Genomic DNA, 17,198 nt, shown 5'->3' with positions numbered 1-17,198 from the left:
GACCTGAACAGATCTGTTACAGAAGTCTAGGTTGACCTTTTTAGAGCTGTAATTGCATTTTTGTTTAATAGAAGATCAAATCTACTCGCATGTACCAGCACCTTACAGTTTATTGATGTTAATTCTGTTTAAGTAATAAGATTGCTAACGATGTTGGACTTTAGCCGGTGTTTTTTAGAACAAATTGCTTACACTTCTGTAAGGAATACGCAGTACGTGCCTTTGTCAGTCATTGCTCACCATACCTGTAACTTTCTTATCTAACTCACTTCCTCAAATGGTGAAGGTCCACAAACATAAATGAAAAAAAAACCCTTGTTGTAGATGAGGTGCACAAAAAAGCAGCCCCTGATAGTGTATAACACATTTATACTATTGCAGAGACACATGTAACATATATATACTGTATATATGAAACAGAAATAGAAACAGAAACAGGAATCGCTTACTCACCTGGAGAATCTCTGTAGGAATATCTAGCATTTATCAATGGAAATAAAAGCTGCTTTAATACAGTGCATGTTCAAACTGAAACCCTCAGCTGCTGTTCTTGTTTGTTTTGGGACAAATTGCAACTGAGCATCGCATGAGCCGTTATGTACCCTTATCTGTTAGGGAATTTCAAGGGAGGAGTTAGGTCAGAATGGGTAGGCTGCAAAACAACAAGTAAAGATTTATTCCAAGATGAAACGTTGTGGCGGTTTTCTTATCTTTTCAGCATGGACTAAACTTTTACGTGTTCCTTATATGCTATATATGTATATATTAGCACCAATGTCGTTCTTAAAAACTAACATGAAATTGTCAGGGACATTCAGCTATATACAAAGACGAGACAGACAAAGTAATAATTCTGTATTAACGTGGCCTACATACTGACGCAATGATCGAACTAACTGACATGTTCTGATTCAGATCCCCTGCAGTTCATGCCAATTAGAACAATAGCAATGCTGAGTCCTCCCCACCCTACCGAGCACAAATTCAGCTGCTCTCCAGTTCTGTTCTTCATGTTTTTTCATTGCAATTGAGCTCGGAGCTGGAGATGATCTCCATACAGTTCTGTGTTCACCAGCCCGCACTTGCGTGCTAATTTACGGGTTGTGGCAGATGCTTTTCTATAGTTCATATACATGACGGCAACCTGTTACCGAGGAACCTGAGAGGTTTAAAAGCCTCACGAGCCAGGCAGGACTCGAACCTACAATCTTCTGATCCGAAGTCAGACGCGTTATCCATTACGCCACTGGCCCATAGAGCATGCGCTTGCACTCCACCACAGAGAGCTCTACACTGCTACTAGTAGTACACTTCCCCATCTAAATTTTCACAGCAAGAAACTTGTGTTTCCTACTATTTTTATCAGGTTTAAAATATCATCTCCTTAAAACAGAAAAAGTGTTGATGTGTCGTGCTGAAATTCCGATTGATTTTGAATTCAAAGAAAAAAGGTTTTCTTCCAAAACACCATGAAATTGTCACATCTTGCAGACAATAGGTGTATTCCATGTTGAAAAGAGAAGAAAGAAAACCATGGAGCCTTTTACAGGTGTGAGGCTTCTTCAGGTGTGAGAAGACCTCACAGTCGAAACGCTGTGTTTCCGTTCTTCTCTTTTCAGCATGCAATAAACCTAGTACTTGTTCCTTTGCAGCCGAGGCATGCTGACGTAGCTACCCAGCTGAACATCTTGCAGACTCTACAGTACTTCTCTCCTGTAGAAGTAAAGCAGGGCTTGCTGGGTGAGCTTTTGCTCCGGTAAATTAGGTCACGTGTCATGTTAAATCACTTCTTCTAAACACAACATTTGCTGGTGCTAGCTTTCCCCATGAAAAGAGACATTTCCCTTACAGTACATGACATATCGTTTTTATTCTATCAATAAGTATAGAAATTAAACAAAAGAAAAAATGGTGTCGCCAAAGAATGCACAGCTCTGTCGCCTTGGGGAGGTGTCAAGGGCATTGAGCTCCTTGGACATGAAAAGTGCCCGATAAATGCCATTTCTCATCATTTCTCTTGGCGTCAGTTCTGCTATTAAATGGGACGGAGGCAACGGGTTCAGAGAGCAGGTTAAGTGCACACCGAACGCAGATGTGTCCAAGTGTCTGTAAAAGCGCGGTGCTCCGCTGGCGCTGTTCCCTAGTGGCTTAAAGTGCCCGCCTAGTAAGCAGGCGATCCTGGGTCTGAATACCAGCGGTGCCTCTCTCCGTGTCTTGTTGTGCCGAATGTCTCATTTCAGACAAACATGTACAGCTTGGTTCAGTTTAATGCAAGAATTCATTTCCTTTCTGGAATAACTTGTTTTTGAAGAAATCCATACAGCTTGTGAAAGATGAAATCCATTTCTTGGTTGTCAGTGGAAAAAGATTGCCGGCTGCAAGAAGCGCAAGTGATTGTTTTCTTTGACCATAAACCTGCAAATGTAGGGAGCACAAGCGGCCGTCAGTCTCTGTGGCGCAATCGGTTAGCGCGTTTGGCTGTTAACCGAAAGGTTGGTGGTTCAAGCCCACCCAGGGACGCATGTCTCCGTTTTTCCAATGTAAACATCATCACCGCTAAAGAAGATGGCGCAGAAGGCTCCACAGTCGAAACGTTGTGCTTCTTTTCTTCTCTTTTCAGCATGGAGTAAACCTTTGCTTGATCCTTTGCAGCCTACGCATGCTGACACAGCTACCTTTCTCTTAACGCACCTCAATCATTATTCACCAAAACCATCAGCAGAATGTGTCGCCTTTGTGGTGATGTCACTCCTCTGCTTCACAAATGTCCTTAGTGACGGACCATTTCATTCTGCCATTTTTCCGGAGCGGTTATTGATTGCTCCATCATTTCCCTCATACTTTCCATCCCAAGATTGAAAAAAAAAACAGAAACAGGCTGATAGGACGACAATCAAATTGCAAAAACTCATCAAAGCACTCGATAGAGTATTTGAATCCACAAGTAGCTACGAGCAACTTTGTCCTGGCTTGCATGAAAGTCGGAAAATGTCAAAAAGAAAAAGATGGTGGCTTTTTCATATCTGTTCTTTTATTTTTAGTTCGTTGGCTCTTCTGTCCATTGTCCTCCTGCCTGGCTCTTGACCTGTGACTGTCTGAACGCACACATTAGACTTTCAGGCGGGGGATTTGTCCTGAGCCTCTGTGAAAGACCCACCCACCCCCATAAATAACTGCTCTAGAAACACATGAATGCAAAACTAAACCACAGCTTAAAGAGGAGCTCCAACTCAGTGCCATACTAATGTAAACGAAGTAATACTAAGACATGTTCTTATGGATTTGTCTTACCTTGAGATATGTAATTGGATTTCAGGATTAACTTCCTCATTCAATGTACTGGTGATTCTTTGCCTGGTCAGTACCTGGGTGGGAGACCTCCAGCGAACAATTAAGCTTGCTGCTGGAAGTGGTGTTAAGAGACTCTTAGGATCTTCCAGAGGTGTCTGTCCAATAGCACTAGTTGCCTTAGAGCTGGCTCAAACATTGCTCAAGAGTCTACCTTTCACAGATGCGCAAAGATGAATGATGGGGGTGCACGCTTCAAGGAGCCTTCCAACTGTAGGGACCGATTAGAGACGATCCGTAGCATGTGTTCATTTCCATATACGCCCCGTGTCTCAACGGTAGGACAGAGTCAAATACTGCCTCGACACGTAACAGCGTTATATTAAACCGCAGGACTTGAGGGCTGTTTTGTTTGAATGTTCAAGGCATTGGTAAGAGCGTAGGTCAAGGGCCATTGGTGCATCTCCTGTAACTGGAGTAAAAATGCTATTCAAAGTGCAGTGACTAAAATCGTCGTCCAGATGTCTCTGTTGTTGATTGCTTTCTGTCTAAGAACGTTCTGTTTTCATGTCCGAACGGGGAGACTTTATCATTCCAACTTGAAGCCACCCTTAAGTCCTCTGAGGTGTGTGTGTGTGTGCTTGCACGTATGGCGTAAAAGGTTTCTTAAACGGAGAGCGAACTTGAAAAAAGTTGCCTCCGCTGCCGCCGCCGCCTCGCACTCCCTGTTCGATTGTAGCAAGAAGGCAGCGGCCGCGGCGCTTGCTGTAGTCGTGGCCGAGTGGTTAAGGTGACGGACTTGAAATCCGTTGGGGTCTCCCCGCGCAGGTTCAAATCCTGCCGACTACGGTGTCCTTTGCATTTGGTTGCGTGCGTGCGTGTAAAAGGACCAGCGCCGTTTCGTTTTCGCTGGGACCTTTAACACTCTAAATCGCCTGGACCCACAGCCTGTGAAATCGATTCTTCAGCACCCACGATGGACGCTTTGCCGCTGGACACAGAGAACGATGCTTTTCTGCAACGAGCTTTCCAGCTGAATTTTCTCGGCAGCTCCGTACTGAACCTGTTCTCCATTGCAACATAGCGGAGGCTCGTCACGTCTATAGCAAGGCTGTGTAGGACCGCATACGCCACAGTGACTTGTACACAGACCACATGAAAGGCAAGCAAAATACACTTTTAAAATTCCAAAGACTCACAAGGTCAGAGAAACAGCGATGACCTGAACAGATCTGTTACAGAAGTCTAGGTTGACCTTTTTAGAGCTGTAATTGCATTTTTGTTTAATAGAAGATCAAATCTACTCGCATGTACCAGCACCTTACAGTTTATTGATGTTAATTCTGTTTAAGTAATAAGATTGCTAACGATGTTGGACTTTAGCCGGTGTTTTTTAGAACAAATTGCTTACACTTCTGTAAGGAATACGCAGTACGTGCCTTTGTCAGTCATTGCTCACCATACCTGTAACTTTCTTATCTAACTCACTTCCTCAAATGGTGAAGGTCCACAAACATAAATGAAAAAAAAACCCTTGTTGTAGATGAGGTGCACAAAAAAGCAGCCCCTGATAGTGTATAACACATTTATACTATTGCAGAGACACATGTAACATATATATACTGTATATATGAAACAGAAATAGAAACAGAAACAGGAATCGCTTACTCACCTGGAGAATCTCTGTAGGAATATCTAGCATTTATCAATGGAAATAAAAGCTGCTTTAATACAGTGCATGTTCAAACTGAAACCCTCAGCTGCTGTTCTTGTTTGTTTTGGGACAAATTGCAACTGAGCATCGCATGAGCCGTTACGTACCCTTATCTGTTAGGGAATTTCAAGGGAGGAGTTAGGTCAGAATGGGTAGGCTGCAAAACAACAAGTAAAGATTTATTCCAAGATGAAACGTTGTGGCGGTTTTCTTATCTTTTCAGCATGGACTAAACTTTTACGTGTTCCTTATATGCTATATATGTATATATTAGCACCAATGTCGTTCTTAAAAACTAACATGAAATTGTCAGGGACATTCAGCTATATACAAAGACGAGACAGACAAAGTAATAATTCTGTATTAACGTGGCCTACATACTGACGCAATGATCGAACTAACTGACATGTTCTGATTCAGATCCCCTGCAGTTCATGCCAATTAGAACAATAGCAATGCTGAGTCCTCCCCACCCTACCGAGCACAAATTCAGCTGCTCTCCAGTTCTGTTCTTCATGTTTTTTCATTGCAATTGAGCTCGGAGCTGGAGATGATCTCCATACAGTTCTGTGTTCACCAGCCCGCACTTGCGTGCTAATTTACGGGTTGTGGCAGATGCTTTTCTATAGTTCATATACATGACGGCAACCTGTTACCGAGGAACCTGAGAGGTTTAAAAGCCTCACGAGCCAGGCAGGACTCGAACCTACAATCTTCTGATCCGAAGTCAGACGCGTTATCCATTACGCCACTGGCCCATAGAGCATGCGCTTGCACTCCACCACAGAGAGCTCTACACTGCTACTAGTAGTACACTTCCCCATCTAAATTTTCACAGCAAGAAACTTGTGTTTCCTACTATTTTTATCAGGTTTAAAATATCATCTCCTTAAAACAGAAAAAGTGTTGATGTGTCGTGCTGAAATTCCGATTGATTTTGAATTCAAAGAAAAAAGGTTTTCTTCCAAAACACCATGAAATTGTCACATCTTGCAGACAATAGGTGTATTCCATGTTGAAAAGAGAAGAAAGAAAACCATGGAGCCTTTTACAGGTGTGAGGCTTCTTCAGGTGTGAGAAGACCTCACAGTCGAAACGCTGTGTTTCCGTTCTTCTCTTTTCAGCATGCAATAAACCTAGTACTTGTTCCTTTGCAGCCGAGGCATGCTGACGTAGCTACCCAGCTGAACATCTTGCAGACTCTACAGTACTTCTCTCCTGTAGAAGTAAAGCAGGGCTTGCTGGGTGAGCTTTTGCTCCGGTAAATTAGGTCACGTGTCATGTTAAATCACTTCTTCTAAACACAACATTTGCTGGTGCTAGCTTTCCCCATGAAAAGAGACATTTCCCTTACAGTACATGACATATCGTTTTTATTCTATCAATAAGTATAGAAATTAAACAAAAGAAAAAATGGTGTCGCCAAAGAATGCACAGCTCTGTCGCCTTGGGGAGGTGTCAAGGGCATTGAGCTCCTTGGACATGAAAAGTGCCCGATAAATGCCATTTCTCATCATTTCTCTTGGCGTCAGTTCTGCTATTAAATGGGACGGAGGCAACGGGTTCAGAGAGCAGGTTAAGTGCACACCGAACGCAGATGTGTCCAAGTGTCTGTAAAAGCGCGGTGCTCCGCTGGCGCTGTTCCCTAGTGGCTTAAAGTGCCCGCCTAGTAAGCAGGCGATCCTGGGTCTGAATACCAGCGGTGCCTCTCTCCGTGTCTTGTTGTGCCGAATGTCTCATTTCAGACAAACATGTACAGCTTGGTTCAGTTTAATGCAAGAATTCATTTCCTTTCTGGAATAACTTGTTTTTGAAGAAATCCATACAGCTTGTGAAAGATGAAATCCATTTCTTGGTTGTCAGTGGAAAAAGATTGCCGGCTGCAAGAAGCGCAAGTGATTGTTTTCTTTGACCATAAACCTGCAAATGTAGGGAGCACAAGCGGCCGTCAGTCTCTGTGGCGCAATCGGTTAGCGCGTTCGGCTGTTAACCGAAAGGTTGGTGGTTCAAGCCCACCCAGGGACGCATGTCTCCGTTTTTCCAATGTAAACATCATCACCGCTAAAGAAGATGGCGCAGAAGGCTCCACAGTCGAAACGTTGTGCTTCTTTTCTTCTCTTTTCAGCATGGAGTAAACCTTTGCTTGATCCTTTGCAGCCTACGCATGCTGACACAGCTACCTTTCTCTTAACGCACCTCAATCATTATTCACCAAAACCATCAGCAGAATGTGTCGCCTTTGTGGTGATGTCACTCCTCTGCTTCACAAATGTCCTTAGTGACGGACCATTTCATTCTGCCATTTTTCCGGAGCGGTTATTGATTGCTCCATCATTTCCCTCATACTTTCCATCCCAAGATTGAAAAAAAAAACAGAAACAGGCTGATAGGACGACAATCAAATTGCAAAAACTCATCAAAGCACTCGATAGAGTATTTGAATCCACAAGTAGCTACGAGCAACTTTGTCCTGGCTTGCATGAAAGTCGGAAAATGTCAAAAAGAAAAAGATGGTGGCTTTTTCATATCTGTTCTTTTATTTTTAGTTCGTTGGCTCTTCTGTCCATTGTCCTCCTGCCTGGCTCTTGACCTGTGACTGTCTGAACGCACACATTAGACTTTCAGGCGGGGGATTTGTCCTGAGCCTCTGTGAAAGACCCACCCACCCCCATAAATAACTGCTCTAGAAACACATGAATGCAAAACTAAACCACAGCTTAAAGAGGAGCTCCAACTCAGTGCCATACTAATGTAAACGAAGTAATACTAAGACATGTTCTTATGGATTTGTCTTACCTTGAGATATGTAATTGGATTTCAGGATTAACTTCCTCATTCAATGTACTGGTGATTCTTTGCCTGGTCAGTACCTGGGTGGGAGACCTCCAGCGAACAATTAAGCTTGCTGCTGGAAGTGGTGTTAAGAGACTCTTAGGATCTTCCAGAGGTGTCTGTCCAATAGCACTAGTTGCCTTAGAGCTGGCTCAAACATTGCTCAAGAGTCTACCTTTCACAGATGCGCAAAGATGAATGATGGGGGTGCACGCTTCAAGGAGCCTTCCAACTGTAGGGACCGATTAGAGACGATCCGTAGCATGTGTTCATTTCCATATACGCCCCGTGTCTCAACGGTAGGACAGAGTCAAATACTGCCTCGACACGTAACAGCGTTATATTAAACCGCAGGACTTGAGGGCTGTTTTGTTTGAATGTTCAAGGCATTGGTAAGAGCGTAGGTCAAGGGCCATTGGTGCATCTCCTGTAACTGGAGTAAAAATGCTATTCAAAGTGCAGTGACTAAAATCGTCGTCCAGATGTCTCTGTTGTTGATTGCTTTCTGTCTAAGAACGTTCTGTTTTCATGTCCGAACGGGGAGACTTTATCATTCCAACTTGAAGCCACCCTTAAGTCCTCTGAGGTGTGTGTGTGTGTGCTTGCACGTATGGCGTAAAAGGTTTCTTAAACGGAGAGCGAACTTGAAAAAAGTTGCCTCCGCTGCCGCCGCCGCCTCGCACTCCCTGTTCGATTGTAGCAAGAAGGCAGCGGCCGCGGCGCTTGCTGTAGTCGTGGCCGAGTGGTTAAGGTGACGGACTTGAAATCCGTTGGGGTCTCCCCGCGCAGGTTCAAATCCTGCCGACTACGGCGTCCTTTGCATTTGGTTGCGTGCGTGCGTGTAAAAGGACCAGCGCCGTTTCGTTTTCGCTGGGACCTTTAACACTCTAAATCGCCTGGACCCACAGCCTGTGAAATCGATTCTTCAGCACCCACGATGGACGCTTTGCCGCTGGACACAGAGAACGATGCTTTTCTGCAACGAGCTTTCCAGCTGAATTTTCTCGGCAGCTCCGTACTGAACCTGTTCTCCATTGCAACATAGCGGAGGCTCGTCACGTCTATAGCAAGGCTGTGTAGGACCGCATACGCCACAGTGACTTGTACACAGACCACATGAAAGGCAAGCAAAATACACTTTTAAAATTCCAAAGACTCACAAGGTCAGAGAAACAGCGATGACCTGAACAGATCTGTTACAGAAGTCTAGGTTGACCTTTTTAGAGCTGTAATTGCATTTTTGTTTAATAGAAGATCAAATCTACTCGCATGTACCAGCACCTTACAGTTTATTGATGTTAATTCTGTTTAAGTAATAAGATTGCTAACGATGTTGGACTTTAGCCGGTGTTTTTTAGAACAAATTGCTTACACTTCTGTAAGGAATACGCAGTACGTGCCTTTGTCAGTCATTGCTCACCATACCTGTAACTTTCTTATCTAACTCACTTCCTCAAATGGTGAAGGTCCACAAACATAAATGAAAAAAAAACCCTTGTTGTAGATGAGGTGCACAAAAAAGCAGCCCCTGATAGTGTATAACACATTTATACTATTGCAGAGACACATGTAACATATATATACTGTATATATGAAACAGAAATAGAAACAGAAACAGGAATCGCTTACTCACCTGGAGAATCTCTGTAGGAATATCTAGCATTTATCAATGGAAATAAAAGCTGCTTTAATACAGTGCATGTTCAAACTCAAACCCTCAGCTGCTGTTCTTGTTTGTTTTGGGACAAATTGCAACTGAGCATCGCATGAGCCGTTACGTACCCTTATCTGTTAGGGAATTTCAAGGGAGGAGTTAGGTCAGAATGGGTAGGCTGCAAAACAACAAGTAAAGATTTATTCCAAGATGAAACGTTGTGGCGGTTTTCTTATCTTTTCAGCATGGACTAAACTTTTACGTGTTCCTTATATGCTATATATGTATATATTAGCACCAATGTCGTTCTTAAAAACTAACATGAAATTGTCAGGGACATTCAGCTATATACAAAGACGAGACAGACAAAGTAATAATTCTGTATTAACGTGGCCTACATATTGACGCAATGATCAAACTGACTGACATGTTCTGATTCAGATCCCCTGCTGTTCATGCCAATTAGAACAATAGCAATGCTGAGTCCTCCCCACCCTACTGAGCACAAATTCAGCTGCTCTCCAGTTCTGTTCTGCATGTTTTTTCATTGCAATTGAGCTCGGAGCTGGAGATGATCTCCATACAGTTCTGTGTTCACCAGCCCGCACTTGCGTGCTAATTTACGGGTTGTGGCAAATGCTTTTCTATAGTTCATATACATGACGGCAACCTGTTACCTAGGAACCTGAGAGGTTTAAAAGCCTCACGAGCCAGGCAGGACTCGAACCTACAATCTTCTGATCCGAAGTCAGACGCGTTATCCATTACGCCACTGGCCCATAGAACATGCGCTTGCACTCCACCACAGAGAGCTCTACACTGCTACTAGTAGTACACTTCCCCATCTAAATTTTCACAGCAAGAAACTTGTGTTTCCTACTATTTTTGTCAGGTTTAAAATATCATCTCCTTAAAACAGAAAAAGTGTTGATGTGTTGTGCTGAAATTCCGATTGATTTTGAATTCAAAGAAAAAAGGTTTTCTTCCAAAACACCATGAAATTGTCACATCTTGCAGACAATAGGTGTATTCCATGTTGAAAAGAGAAGAAAGAAAACCATGGAGCCTTTTACAGGTGTGAGGCTTCTTCAGGTGTGAGAAGACCTCACAGTCGAAACGCTGTGTTTCCGTTCTTCTCTTTTCAGCATGCAATAAACCTAGTACTTGTTCCTTTGCAGCCGAGGCATGCTGACGTAGCTACCCAGCTGAACATCTTGCAGACTCTACATTACTTCTCTCCTGTAGAAGTAAAGCAGGGCTTGCTGGGTGAGCTTTTGCTCCGGTAAATTAGGTCACGTGTCATGTTAAATCACTTCTTCTAAACACAACATTTGCTGGTGCTAGCTTTCCCCATGAAAAGAGACATTTCCCTTACAGTACATGACATATCGTTTTTATTCTATCAATAAGTATAGAAATTAAACAAAAGAAAAAATGGTGTCGCCAAAGAATGCACAGCTCTGTCGCCTTGGGGAGGTGTCAAGGGCATTGAGCTCCTTGGACATGAAAAGTGCCCGATAAATGCCATTTCTCATCATTTCTCTTGGCGTCAGTTCTGCTATTAAATGGGACGGAGGCAACGGGCTCAGAGAGCAGGTTAAGTGCACACCGAACGCAGATGTGTCCAAGTGTCTGTAAAAGCGCGGTGCTCCGCTGGCGCTGTTCCCTAGTGGCTTAAAGTGCCTGCCTAGTAAGCAGGCGATCCTGGGTCTGAATACCAGCGGTGCCTCTCTCCGTGTCTTGTTGTGCCGAATGTCTCATTTCAGACAAACATGTACAGCTTGGTTCAGTTTAATGCAAGAATTCATTTCCTTTCTGGAATAACTTGTTTTTGAAGAAATCCATACAGCTTGTGAAAGATGAAATCCATTTCTTGGTTGTCAGTGGAAAAAGATTGCCGGCTGCAAGAAGCGCAAGTGATTGTTTTCTTTGACCATAAACCTGCAAATGTAGGGAGCACAAGCGGCCGTCAGTCTCTGTGGCGCAATCGGTTAGCGCGTTCGGCTGTTAACCGAAAGGTTGGTGGTTCAAGCCCACCCAGGGACGCATGTCTCAGTTTTTCCAATGTAAACATCATCACCGCTAAAGATGATGGCGCAGAAGGCTCCACAGTAGAAACGTTGTGCTTCTTTTCTTCTCTTTTCAGCATGGAGTAAACCTTTGCTTGATCCTTTGCAGCCTACGCATGCTGACACAGCTACCTTTCTCTTAACGCGCCTCAATCATTATTCACCAAAACCATCAGCAGAATGTGTCGCCTTTGTGGTGATGTCACTCCTCTGCTTCACAAATGTCCTTAGTGACGGACAATTTCTTTCTGCCATTTTTCCGGAGCGGTTATTGATTGCTCCATCATTTCCCTCATACTTTCCATCCCTAGATTGAAAAAAAAAACAGAAACAGGCTGACAGGACGACAATCAAATTGCAAAAACTCATCAAAGCACTCGATAGAGTATTTGAATCCACAAGTAGCTACGAGCAACTTTGTCCTGGCTTGCATGAAAGTCAGAAAATGTCAAAAAGAAAAAGATGGTGGCTTTTTCATATTTGTTCTTTCATTTTTAGTTCGTTGGCTCTTCTGTCCATTGTCCTCCTGCCTGGCTCTTGACCTGTGACTGTCTGAACGCACACATTAGACTTTCAGGCGGGGGATTTGTCCTGAGCCTCTGTGAAAGACCCACCCACCCCCATAAATAACTGCTCTAGAAACACATGAATGCAAAACTAAACCACAGCTTAAAGAGGAGCTCCAACTCAGTGCCATACTAATGTAAACAAAGTAATACTAAGACATGTTCTTATGGATTTGTCTTACCTTGAGATATGTAATTGGATTTCAGGATTAACTTCCTCATTCAATGTAGTGGTGATTCTTTGCCTGGTCAGTACCTGGGTGGGAGACCTCCAGCGAACAATTAAGCTTGCTGATGGAAGTGGTGTTAAGAGACTCTTAGGATCTTCCAGAGGTCTCTGTCCAATAGCACTAGTTGCCTTAGAGCTGGCTCAAACATTGCTCAAGAGTCTACCTTTCACAGATGCGCAAAGATGAATGATGGGGGTGCACGCTTCAAGGAGCCTTCCAACTGTAGGGACCGATTAGAGACGATCCGTAGCATGTGTTCGTTTCCATATACGCCCCGTGTCTCAACGGTAGGACAGAGTCAAATACTGCCTCGACACGTAACAGCGTTATATTAAACCGCAGGACTTGAGGGCTGTTTTGTTTGAATGTTCAAGGCATTGGTAAGAGCGTAGGTCAAGGGCCATTGGTGCATCTCCTGTAACTGGAGCAAAAATGCTATTCAAAGTGCAGTGACTAAAATCGTCGTCCACATGTCTCCGTTGTTGATTGCTTTCTGTCTAAGAACGTTCTGTTTTCATGTCCGAACGGGGAGACTTTATCATTCCAACTTGAAGCCACCCTTAAGTCCTCTGAGGTGTGTGTGTGTGTGCTTGCACGTATGGCGTAAAAGGTTTCTTAAACGGAGAGCGAACTTGAAAAAAGTTGCCTCCGCTGCCGCTGCCGCCGCCGCCTCGCACTCCCTGTTCGATTGTAGCAAGAAGGCAGCGGCCGCGGCGCTCGCTGTAGTCGTGGCCGAGTGGTTAAGGTGACGGACTTGAAATCCGTTGGGGTCTCCCCGCGCAGGTTCAAATCCTGCCGACTACGGTGTCCTTTGCATTTGGTTGCGTGCGTGCGTGTAAAAGGACCAGCGCCGTTTCGTTTTCGCTGGGACCTTTAACACTCTAAATCGCCTGGACCCGCAGCCTGTGAAATCGATTCTTCAGCACCCACGAAGGACGCTTTGCCGCTGGACACAGATACCGATGCTTTTCTGCAACGAGCTTTCCAGCTGAATTTTCTCGGCAGCTCCGTACTGAACCTGTTCTCCATTGCAACATAGCGGAGGCTCGTCACGTCTATAGCAAGGCTGTGTAGGATCGCATACGCCACAGTGACTTGTACACAGACCACATGAAAGGCAAGCAAAATACACTTTTAAAATTCCAAAGACTCACAAGGTCAGAGGAACAGCAATGACCTGAACAGATCTGTTCCAGAAGTCTAGGTTGACCTTTTTAGAGCTGTAATTGCATTTTTGTTTAATAGAAGATCAAATCTACTCGCATGTACCAGCACCTTACAGTTTATTGATGTTAATTCTGTTTAAGTAATAAGATTGCTAACGATGTTGGACTTTAGCCAGTGTTTTTTAGAACAAATTGCTTACACTTCTGTAAGGAATACGCAGTACGTGCCTTTGTCAGTCATTGCTCACCATACCTGTAACTTTCTTATCTAACTCACTTCCTCAAATGGTGAAGGTCCACAAACATAAATGAAAAAAAAACCCTTGTTGTAGATGAGGTGCACAAAAAAGCAGCCACTGATAGTGTATAACACATTTGTACTATTGCAGAGACACATGTAACATATATATATATACTGTATATATATATATGAAACAGAAATAGAAACAGAAACAGGAATCGCTTACTCACCTGGAGAATCTCTGTAGGAATATCTAGCATTTATCAATGGAAATAAAAGCTGCTTTAATACAGTGCATGTCCAAACTCAAACCCTCAGCTGCTGTTCTTGTTTGTTTTGGGACAAATTGCAACTGAGCATTGCATGAGCCGTTACGTACCCTTATCTGTTAGGGAATTTCAAGGGAGGAGTTAGGTCAGAATGGGTAGGCTGCAAAACAACAAGTAAAGATTTATTCCAAGATGAAACCTTGTGGCGGTTCTCTTATCTTTTCAGCATGGACTCAACTTTTACGTGTTCCTTATATGCTATATGTGTATATATTAGCACCAATGTCGTTCTTAAAAACTAACATGAAATTGTCAGGGACATTCAGCTATATACAAAGACGAGACAGACAAAGTAATAATTCTGTATTAACGTGGCCTACATATTGACGCAATGATCGAACTAACTGACATGTTCTGATTCAGATCCCCTGCAGTTCATGCCAATTAGAACAATAGCAATGCTGAGTCCTCCCCACCCTACCGAGCACAAATTCAGCTGCTCTCCAGTTCTGTTCTGCATGTTTTTTCATTGCAATTGAGCTCGGAGCTGGAGATGATCTCCATACAGTTCTGTGTTCACTAGCCCGCACTTGCGTGCTAATTTATGGGTTGTGGCAAATGCTTTTCTATAGTTCATATACATGACGGCAACCTGTTACCGAGGAACCTGAGAGGTTTAAAAGCCTCACGAGCCAGGCAGGACTCGAACCTACAATCTTCTGATCCGAAGTCAGACGCGTTATCCATTACGCCACTGGCCCATAGAGCATGCGCTTGCACTCCACCACAGAGAGCTCTACACTGCTACTAGTAGTACACTTCCCCATCTAAATTTTCACAGCAAGAAACTTGTGTTTCCTACTATTTTTATCAGGTTTAAAATATCATCTCCTTAAAACAGAAAAAGTGTTGATGTGTCGTGCTGAAATTCCGATTGATTTTGAATTCAAAGAAAAAAGGTTTTCTTCCAAAACACCATGAAATTGTCACATCTTGCAGACAATAGGTGTATTCCATGTTGAAAAGAGAAGAAAGAAAACCATGGAGCCTTTTACAGGTGTGAGGCTTCTTCAGGTGTGAGAAGACCTCACAGTCGAAACGCTGTGTTTCCGTTCTTCTCTTTTCAGCATGCAATAAACCTATTACTTGTTCCTTTGCAGCCGAGGCATGCTGACGTAGCTACCCAGCTGAACATCTTGCAGACTCTACAGTACTTCTCTCCTGTAGAAGTAAAGCAGGGCTTGCTGGGTGAGCTTTTGCTCCGGTAAATTAGGTCACGTGTCATGTTAAATCACTTCTTCTAAACACAACATTTGCTGGTGCTAGCTTTCCCCATGAAAAGAGACATTTCCCTTACAGTACATGACATATCGTTTTTATTCTATCAATAAGTATAGAAATTAAACAAAAGAAAAAGTGGTGTCGCCAAAGAATGCACAGCTCTGTCGCCTTGGGGAGGTGTCAAGGGCATTGAGCTCCTTGGACATGAAAAGTGCCCGATAAATGCCATTTCTCATCATTTCTCTTGGCGTCAGTTCTGCTATTAAATGGGATGGAGGCAACGGGCTCAGAGAGCAGGTTAAGTGCACACCGAACGCAGATGTGTCCAAGTGTCTGTAAAAGCGCGGTGCTCCGCTGGCGCTGTTCCCTAGTGGCTTAAAGTGCCCGCCTAGTAAGCAGGCGATCCTGGGTCTGAATACCAGCGGTGCCTCTCTCCGTGTCTTGTTGTGCCGAATGTATCATTTCAGACAAACATGTACAGCTTGGTTCAGTTTAATACAAGAATTCATTTCCTTTCTGGAATAACTTGTTTTTGAAGAAATCCATACAGCTTGTGAAAGATGAAATCCATTTCTTGGTTGTCAGTGGAAAAAGATTGCCGGCTGCAAGAAGCGCAAGTGATTGTTTTCTTTGACCATAAACCTGCAAATGTAGGGAGCACAAGCGGCCGTCAGTCTCTGTGGCGCAATCGGTTAGCGCGTTCGGCTGTTAACCGAAAGGTTGGTGGTTCAAGCCCACCCAGGGACGCATGTCTCAGTTTTTCCAATGTAAACATCATCACCGCTAAAGAAGATGGCGCAGAAGGCTCCACAGTCGAAACGTTGTGCTTCTTTTCTTCTCTTTTCAGCATGGAGTAAACCTTTGCTTGATCCTTTGCAGCCTAAGCATGCTGATGCAGCTACCTTTCTCTTAACGCGCCTCAATCATTATTCACCAAAACGATCAGCAGAATAAGTCGCCTTTGTGGTGATGTCACTCCTCTGCTTCACAAATGTCCTTAGTGACGGGCCATTTCTTTCTGCCATTTTTCCGGAGCGGTTATTGATTGCTCCATCATTTCCCTCTTACTTTCCATCACTAGATTGAAAAAAAAAACAGAAACAGGCTGACAGGACGACAATCAAATTGCAAAAACTCATCAAAGCACTCGATAGAGTATTTGAATCCACAAGTAGCTACGAGCAACTTTGTCCTGGCTTGCATGAAAGTCGGAAAATGTCAAAAAGAAAAAGATGGTGGCTTTTTCATATTCGTTCTTTTATTTTTAGTTCGTTGGCTCTTCTGTCCATTGTCCTCCTGCCTGGCTCTTGACCTGTGACTGTCTGAACGCACACAGTAAAATTTCATGTGGGGGATTTGTCCTGAGCCTCTGTGAAAGACCCACCCACCCCTATAAATAACTGCTCTAGAAACACATGAATGCAAAACTAAACCACAGCTTAAAGAGGAGCTTGTCATGACCGCCAGGCAGTTAAGACCAACTCATAAGCGATCTAATCAGCACCAGCAGTGGGTGATTATTAACAAACGCCGCCGCACGAGTTTACCCACCTGCACACACTCCACCGTGCGGTACGCAATGCTATTTTTACCATCTTTACCTGCTTCCCGCTGCTCGGTATTGAGTCTGCTCCTTGAGAGCTCTACCTGGCGTTTTTCCATTACCTCGTTTATTCTGGATATTGGACTCCCCTTCTGCCTTTTCGACTTTGTCCTCGCCTCTCACCTCGGACTGTTTGCCACCAGTGTTCTCCCTGGATTACGACTTACCTTACGCCTCTTGACCACGAAACAAAGCAAAGCAGAGCAAAACAAAACGAACAAACGAAAACCCTCACGTCCCGCACTTGCATATAACGCCGTTACGTGCCCAAGCGGTGTTGTATGT

The 17,198-nt window shown here is 43.8% G+C and overlaps 11 non-coding genes across 11 annotated transcripts; 7 read left to right on the top strand and 4 right to left on the bottom strand.

The window, feature by feature from the left end:
• Window positions 1-1,180: 1,180 nt before the first annotated feature.
• On the bottom strand, window positions 1,181-1,253 carry trnar-ucg (transfer RNA arginine (anticodon UCG)). Its single transcript has one exon. It is a non-coding gene; the product is annotated as a tRNA-Arg (tRNA).
• A 1,193-nt stretch (window positions 1,254-2,446) lies between these two features.
• trnan-guu (transfer RNA asparagine (anticodon GUU)) lies at window positions 2,447-2,520 on the top strand. Its single transcript has one exon. It is a non-coding gene; the product is annotated as a tRNA-Asn (tRNA).
• Window positions 2,521-4,055: 1,535 nt separating this feature from the next.
• On the top strand, window positions 4,056-4,137 carry trnas-uga (transfer RNA serine (anticodon UGA)). Its single transcript has one exon. It is a non-coding gene; the product is annotated as a tRNA-Ser (tRNA).
• Window positions 4,138-5,687: 1,550 nt separating this feature from the next.
• trnar-ucg (transfer RNA arginine (anticodon UCG)) lies at window positions 5,688-5,760 on the bottom strand. The gene has a single exon. It is a non-coding gene; the product is annotated as a tRNA-Arg (tRNA).
• A 1,193-nt stretch (window positions 5,761-6,953) lies between these two features.
• On the top strand, window positions 6,954-7,027 carry trnan-guu (transfer RNA asparagine (anticodon GUU)). Its single transcript has one exon. It is a non-coding gene; the product is annotated as a tRNA-Asn (tRNA).
• A 1,535-nt stretch (window positions 7,028-8,562) lies between these two features.
• On the top strand, window positions 8,563-8,644 carry trnas-uga (transfer RNA serine (anticodon UGA)). Its single transcript has one exon. It is a non-coding gene; the product is annotated as a tRNA-Ser (tRNA).
• A 1,550-nt stretch (window positions 8,645-10,194) lies between these two features.
• Window positions 10,195-10,267, bottom strand: trnar-ucg (transfer RNA arginine (anticodon UCG)). Its single transcript has one exon. It is a non-coding gene; the product is annotated as a tRNA-Arg (tRNA).
• A 1,193-nt stretch (window positions 10,268-11,460) lies between these two features.
• On the top strand, window positions 11,461-11,534 carry trnan-guu (transfer RNA asparagine (anticodon GUU)). The gene has a single exon. It is a non-coding gene; the product is annotated as a tRNA-Asn (tRNA).
• A 1,541-nt stretch (window positions 11,535-13,075) lies between these two features.
• trnas-uga (transfer RNA serine (anticodon UGA)) lies at window positions 13,076-13,157 on the top strand. Its single transcript has one exon. It is a non-coding gene; the product is annotated as a tRNA-Ser (tRNA).
• A 1,560-nt stretch (window positions 13,158-14,717) lies between these two features.
• Window positions 14,718-14,790, bottom strand: trnar-ucg (transfer RNA arginine (anticodon UCG)). Its single transcript has one exon. It is a non-coding gene; the product is annotated as a tRNA-Arg (tRNA).
• A 1,193-nt stretch (window positions 14,791-15,983) lies between these two features.
• Window positions 15,984-16,057, top strand: trnan-guu (transfer RNA asparagine (anticodon GUU)). The gene has a single exon. It is a non-coding gene; the product is annotated as a tRNA-Asn (tRNA).
• Window positions 16,058-17,198: the final 1,141 nt, after the last annotated feature.

The sequence above is a fragment of the Lepisosteus oculatus genome, unplaced genomic scaffold (assembly GCF_040954835.1).
Source record: "Lepisosteus oculatus isolate fLepOcu1 unplaced genomic scaffold, fLepOcu1.hap2 HAP2_SCAFFOLD_48, whole genome shotgun sequence".
NCBI classification, from domain to species: domain Eukaryota; kingdom Metazoa; phylum Chordata; class Actinopteri; order Semionotiformes; family Lepisosteidae; genus Lepisosteus; species Lepisosteus oculatus.
The sequence above is the reverse complement of the archived record's forward strand: the minus strand, read 5'-3'. Positions and strand labels throughout refer to the sequence as shown.